The sequence below is a fragment of the Oratosquilla oratoria genome, chromosome 25, assembly GCF_046742065.1.
Source record: "Oratosquilla oratoria isolate Oo_2021 chromosome 25, ASM4674206v1, whole genome shotgun sequence".
Taxonomy (NCBI): domain Eukaryota; kingdom Metazoa; phylum Arthropoda; class Malacostraca; order Stomatopoda; family Squillidae; genus Oratosquilla; species Oratosquilla oratoria.
The window spans coordinates 5,976,466-5,984,235 of NC_134801.1; positions in this window are offsets into that span (position 1 = coordinate 5,976,466).

Below are 7,770 nucleotides of genomic sequence, written 5' to 3' on the forward strand. Positions count from 1 at the left end.
CCGGTGACGACAGTCATGGAGTACGTCACCTTTCTCTCCCTCTCTCTCTCTCTGATTCTGAATCCGTTCAGAGAGGACGCCTTTTTTCCGCTCTCCTATAATTATAGGAGAGCGGAAAAAAGGCTAAGGTTAAGTATGATAGGTGGACCCTAGTGGTGTTGGTGGTCCTCGTAGGCATAAAACAAGTGTTGTAGTGTTAAGTAAATATGAAAATACGTTAGTTATACTCTAGTTTGACATACCTCAACCCCACTCAGAGTTATCCTCCGGTCACCTAAACTTTTGAAATGTGAGCTTAAAAGTACTACACTGCGATTTACATTTGATATGCAGTACATTGTTACCCTGCCATTTAGTCTCAGTCTTGTGTCAACGATTGGAGGTAGAATTGCTCTTCCAATTAAGATTAGGCTTTAATGGGAGAATGTAACAATATATATATATATATATATATATATATATATATGTGTGTGTGTGTGTGTGTGTGTGTGTGTGTGTGTGTGTGTGTGTGTGTGTGTGTGTGTGTGTGTGTGTGTGTGTGTGTGTGATGTGTGTGTGTGTGTGTGTGTGTGTGAGTGTGTGTGTGTGTGTGTGTGTGTGTGTGTGTGTGTGTGTGTGTGTGTGTGTGTGTGTGTGTGTGAGTGTGTGTGTGTGTGTGTGTGTGTGTGTGTGTGTGTGTGTGGTGTGTGTGTGAGAAGGTGATATATATATATGTATATACATATATATATATATATACATGTATATATATATACGTATATATATATATATATATATATATACATATATATCACTTTGACAAAATGTAGCACATTTGTAAATAATAATCATGAAGAACCCACAGTCGGAATAAAATGAAACTTTAGAAGAATGTGTAACTTCTATATTTCGGCTAATAGCTACCCTCTTCAGGAAAGTACTTTCCTGAAGAGGGCTATAGGTTTTAGCCGAAATATAGAAGTTACACATTCTTCTAAAGTTTCCTTTTATTCCGACTGTGGGTGCTTCGTGATTTATATATATATATATATATATATATATATATATATATATATATATATATATATATATATACATATATATGTATCAAGAACTACTATTACACAGGACGTGCGGACCCAGATCCCTGGATCCGCTAGCGGAGGCCATTGCTTTCTTTGTAACCTAACATTTTATATTGGACAAATATATAAAAACTAGAAACCTAACATTATTGGACAAATATATCAACTATTGACTTATTCAATGCAGTATGAGTTAATATAAACTTTTATAGTGAAATAAGAATCTATTTTTAAGGCACTGTTATGCTTTGAAATGCCAATTTTAGCCGGACTTAATAGGTATTATTGTCTTGTTCAGCATCCTCAGTTTCTCAAGATGGTTCAGAACCTGAGGCCAAGTTATATTCCTCCATCCAGAAAAGATGTTGCTGATAAGTACTTGGATCTTGTGTATGAAAAGGAATATAAAAAGTGTGCAAATGACCTGAATAATGAAACTGTATGTCTTTCAATTGATGGGTGGTCTAACATCCATAATGAGCCCATAATATGTGTCACTCTAACAACATCCACTGGTCAGATTTATTTAGTTGACACAATAGACACACCAGAGAAACCTCACACGGCTGAATATCTTCTACAGCTTGTACAAAATTCGATCAAGAAGGCTGAACAAGATTTTGGTTGTCACATTGGAAGTGTTGTGACAGAAAATTCAGCAAATGTCACCAAGATGAGAAAACTCTTTGAGGAATCGAGTGAACCTGAGCATACCGTCCTCACTTACGGCATATACCGTTCCTTGTATACTTGTGGCAAGTCTATATATCACTGCTCCTTATATTGATATGCTAAAAATGTCCATTAGCAATCAGATCGCATATCAGATAGCAATCCCACAATATTTAAAATCTATAAAAAAAATCTATTTAAATCAAATAAACCTGATTTAGATAAAAAATAAATCGATCTTTTGTATTTTTTTAAAGAAAAAAAAGAAAAAAAGAAAGAAAAAAAGATCGCCAACACTGGTGTCCACTAACCTCATACAATAATATCTGTTAAGTCCGGCTAAAATTGGCATTTCAAAGAATAACAGTGCCTTAAGAATAGTTTCTTATTTCACTATAAAAATTTATATTAAGAGGAGATACCTCTGCCAGATCTAAACACATTAAAACTAACCCAATCATCTTAACATTTTTACACGATGTTAAGGATACTTGGAGATCAGAATAGCCACAAAATTAAAGCGATCCAATAAATATTCATATTTTATGTATTTATTTATCTAAATAACAGTTACTCTTTAGATATGAATAACTAGTTCCTATGTTGCTTGATTTACGAAGCAAAGATATTACCTGAAAGCTATGCATATCCCCTACAAACTTTGTGTGAATAAAAAAATATTGAAAAATATTGAAATTATATATATAAAAACAATAAATTAACCAAAATAAAAGCAGAACTTTCATTCAAAAATTATTTATAAATTCATTATGAGATGAAATGTATTTACCAAGTAAATAACTTTCTCATTTTGTGAGAATAATTTTTATTTAAAATTTTTAAGATAGAGCCAAAAGTATAGAAGCTATTAAAGTTTTTATGACAAAAACTAACATAAAAATGGGTTACTAGATATCGCTTGATAAGGATTTGGTTACTGCTGCACTAAAAACTATGCTTCCTACATATAAAATCATTAAATAAAAGTTCTTCCTTAGAGTGTGTAGATTAAATACATATTTTTTGTATATTGGACAGGAAATAAGAAAAATAGAGCAATTTTTCCACATGTAACTTCACTGAAAATTGGTAGATTTAGTACCGTATATACGGTACTGCCAATAAACACCCCAGCAAATATTTCAGTAATGATCAGATACTCACATGCACACTCCACAGTAATTTAGAATGTACCAGGAGAATATCCACTAGTACTTGCTCCATCTGACACTAATTCTTTCACTGTTTCATTCTCTATAAGTGAACACTTACGTACAGAAATGTTATCTTCTTCCAATTTGCCTTCCATTAATTGCTTATGTAGTGACACAGGGCTGAGAAATATTGGGAATGGGATGGCGTTCCATGACTCACCTGTTGACAACTTACTTTCACTATCTTTTTTACCCTCTGTGTGTAATATTTTCATCTTAGCAAACATCTGCGGCTTCTGCGTTTCTTTGTCTCACTTATTCGTGACATTCTGGATGATGTCACACCTTAAGTCGTGAAAAAATGTGGGTAAACGCAATCACAATTTCACACCTTACCAGTACAATTTCAAAACACAGAGGTGGAGGGGTGAGGGGAGGGGTTGCTGCCGGGAAACACACACAGCCCAACTGATCGTACCGTATAACAATCGAAAATTTTCTAAAAACTCGTAATAATAGGAAAAACATATATAATGAATAGTATAATTCACAATATGACAAAACCGCGCACCCAAGCGTATGTTGGCCGGGCCATTTAAACGGTTTAATAGGACAATATGCGTAAATAATCGTACGCGTGGCACCGCTACATGTCCAGGCTACCTCCTAGTGTCGTCAGCTAAAAATGCATAATATCATGATTTTCCATTATCCAAGACTGGTATCTCCCCTTAACTTATACTGCATTGAATAAGTCAATAGTTGATATATTTGTCCTATATACAATGTTAGGTTTCTAGTTTTGATATATTTGTCCAATATAAAATGTTAGGTTACAAAGAAAGCAATGGCCACCGCTAGCGGACCCAGGGGTCTGGGTGCGCACGTCCTGTGTAATAGTAGTCCTTGGTATGTATGTATGTATGTATGTGTGTGTGTGTGTGTGTGTGTGTGTGTGTGTGTGTGTGTGTGTGTGTGTGTGTGTGTGTGTGTGTGTGTGTGTGTGTGTGTGTGTGTGTGTGTGTGTGTGTGTGTGTGTGTGTGTGTGTGTGTGTGTGTGTGTGTGTGTGTGTGTGTGTGTGTGTGTGTGTGTGTGTGTGTGTGTGTGTGTGCGTGTGTGTGTGTGTGCTCGCGCGTTGCTGTGGTGCAAATAAGAGTAAAAGGGAAGAGATAGGCTGCAAGCTGTGAAAGGTAAGAATGATTTTTAGTTTGGAAGTGTAGGTGGGAGAGTGTCGGGAGTGAAGAGAGGGCGTGGGAGGAAAGGGTGGGTTGTGTATGTAAGTAATGATATAGGATAGCGCTTGGTGGAATGGAGGGAAATATCAAGTGGAAAATAGTACCAGGACAACCTGAGAGAAAAATGGGTTGTGGTATGGAATAAAGGGGAGGGAGGAGAAGATGGATGGTAGCGAGCGGTGGGGTGATGAGGTGAGGGCAGTAGTAGAGGACAAGAAATGAGTATATGTGGATAGGTTGCAAATTAGGACCCGAGAAGCATTTGAGAAGTACGAGGGAAAGAGAGGAGAAGCGAAACGTAAAGTAAGGAGACAAAGAAGAGAGCAGATGTAAAACAGGGTGGGAGTTCGACATTTTTTTTTTTTTTATAATAAAACAATGTTTTGGAAGGAGCGGAAGAGTGAGCGGGTGGTGAGTCAAATAAAGAGGAAAAGAGAGGTAAAATGTGCAGATGGGCAGATTTGAATGGAAGCAAATGCAGCTAAGGGAAAATGGGTAGAGCATTTTAAGAACTGTTGTATGTGGAAGGGGATAGGAAGGGACTAGCTGTGGTAGTGGGAAAAACTAAGAATGTGAAAATGATGGGAGAGGAGAATGACAGGAATATAGGAAAAGATGAGGTACAGAGAGCATTGTAAAATAATGAAAATTGGCGAAGCACCTGGGTTTGATGATGCAGCGTGTCTGACAAATGGAGGTGCGGTTATAGTGGATTGACTGGCGAGGTTGTTTAATGTGTGTCTAAAGGAGGGGAATGCTAAAGAGGACTGGAGGAGTATTTGTATAGCTCCGCTTTTCAGAAGGAACAAATGAGAGTGTAGTGTTCTTAGAAGGATCAGATTGTTCAGCGTAGCTGGAAAGGCATAGAATAGGTTGTTGAGAGGATTAAGAGAGAAGCAGAGGGAATAATTGATGAGAAGCACTAGTTTTAGGAAAAGTAAAGGATACGCGGATCAATTTTTTGTTGTAAGGCAGATCTGAAATAAGGTTTTAGCTTTTTCTTTTTTAGGAGGGTTATAGTTCTGGAGAAGGCTTATGACAAGTTAGGCAGGAAATCATTATGGAAGGTATTACATATATGGGGTAGCAGAAAATGTAATAAAGGGTACTCAAAAGCTTTTACGTGAGTATTAGAAATTGTGTTTAAGTTGGGAATGGGATGGTGATAGTGAGTGGTTTGAAGTGAAGGTGGACTGTGCCAGGTGTGTGCTATGCCACCATGGCTATTCAATGACAACATGAATGGGGTGGCACAGGAGGTATATCTATCGTGATGACAAAGGATTGGAAGTGGTTAGAGAATAGAAAGGAAGTGGGAGGTAAACCATTTGTTGTTTCCGATGACACTCCGCATATGGCCGGAACCCAGGAGGGTCCAAGTCAGTTTTTGACGGAGCTTGGGAAAGTGTTTGATAGGAGGTAGTTAAAAGTAAGTATGGTTAAACACAAGATGATGAGATTTACAAGGGGAGAGGGTGTCAGTATGTTGAAGGTAAGTCTTAAAAGAGAGACGGTAAAGGAAGTGAATGGTATCAAATATCTATGATCACATGTAAGATAAAATGAAGGAATGGAAGAGTAAGTAAATTGTTGTGTAAGGGAAGAAAATAAATGTTTTGGAAGAATGAAAAGTATCATGAGAAATAGGCGTATGGATATGGATGCAATGAGATCAGATGAAGAGGTGATTGTAATTATGACACTGTATTGGGTAGATACTTGGTATTTAAGAGAGACAGAAAGAGAAGACAAAGAAAAAACAAAGACAAGGTTACTGACAAAAAACAAGACAATGATAATAGAGTGGCAATGGCACGAAGAATTGAAAAAATCATAATAACTGGAGCAAAGAGAAAGACAAGAACAAATGCAGACACAAAAACATTAGAAAGACAAATACAAACACTGTCACAAACACACCGAAAATGACAATTACACAAAAATGGCAATGGTAATGACAGTGACACTGACAGTGACAATTAAGTGACGATGATATTGACAATGAATATGATAGAAACAAAATTAATTACAAGAGCAAATAGTAAGAATGAAAAATTCAATAATAATTACATAGATTATGCAAACATTAGAAATGGTATTATTACACACATTAATAACAAAATTGGCAATGGAAATTAATATGAAAATGTGAATGGCAGTGACAGTTGTAGTAAAAATGGCAATAGAATTTATAGTGACAATGACAAAGAAATTACTATGATTATGACAGTGACAATGATATCGGGATTTCCAATAAAGATAACAATGACATTGATAAATACGGTGACAATACAAATGATGTTGATCATGTAAATGATAATGCCACTGACAATGAGAATAACAATACCTTTGATGTTATTGAAAGCGGCAATGATATTAACAATAGTAATGGTAATTAAATGATAGTGACAATGGTTTCTTAAAGGAAAGTGACACTGGCAGTGACAACCAATAAATGATAGTGGCAATGATAACTAAAATGGCAGTTAAACTGAAAGTGGTTATCAGTTTAGCAATGACATTGAGAATGACGATGACAATGGTGTTATATCTTAAACCATGCATACCTACAGACAGTATGCACACATAGACATACGCATTTTTCGTGACCACCACAGGATTTCTTTAAGTAGATTCCGTATAGCAAGCAAAAACAACAATGACATTACAGTAATTGTAAAAATGTACATAACATTTCATTGACAGTAGTCACAGATCATATACACTCATAATTCTCACCAATATATATATCATGATTAAATTATATGTGTATTATTAGTATAATGTGGTAATTAGACAGGGGTATATGTATATATATATATATATATATATATATATATATATATATATATATATATAGTACTTCTATCTAAACCTATGACCATATGCGTCCCAGAGATGACGCGCTTGCTCAGGCAGTTAGTACGCAGTTCTATTTTAGGCCTTTGAGTGCACACAGTGTATAGCCCGCTGTGGGTGTGAACTCTTAAATACTTTCAAATAAATCGATCAAAATTTTGCATTACTTTTATGCTATAAATATCCTTTTGGTTCTCAAATAGAGCTACAACATATAGTGTCTGCGTGCGGTGGTCGTTGAAATATTCATATGACTAATGCTACATCACCATTTCTACTTCGTCCCCAACGGTATAGAATAATGAACTCCGCCTGTTCGTCTATGTTTTTCTTCAGCTGCTCCATTCTTCCTCAATCAGAAGAACAGTAAGTTCTCGAACGTTGATCCTTGTATTTGTTAAACCTTAAATTTCATAATATACGCTTCTACTACATGCACTCACCCCAGCAAAGGCCTACATCTAACATCACTTCGTCGTCCTACGAGCTATATATTCATCATCATTACATACGATACACTGTGCATTTAGTACCATTATCCTGTCATACTACGCAGCACCACTCCAAGCCATCCTGCGTCGTCAGATGCCTATGTGTCCTGCTGCCCTCACCACCTAGCCGGCTACACCATTGCCGCATGTGAGACGTGTTAGTTATCAAATATAGGCATGGGTGTTAGTTCCGTTAAATAGGGGTTAGTTGTATGGTTGGTGGGCGTCGCTAGATATGGTGTATATGCATTACGTTACGGTAATGTAAACGGGGTAGGTACGAGAAAGTGTTCA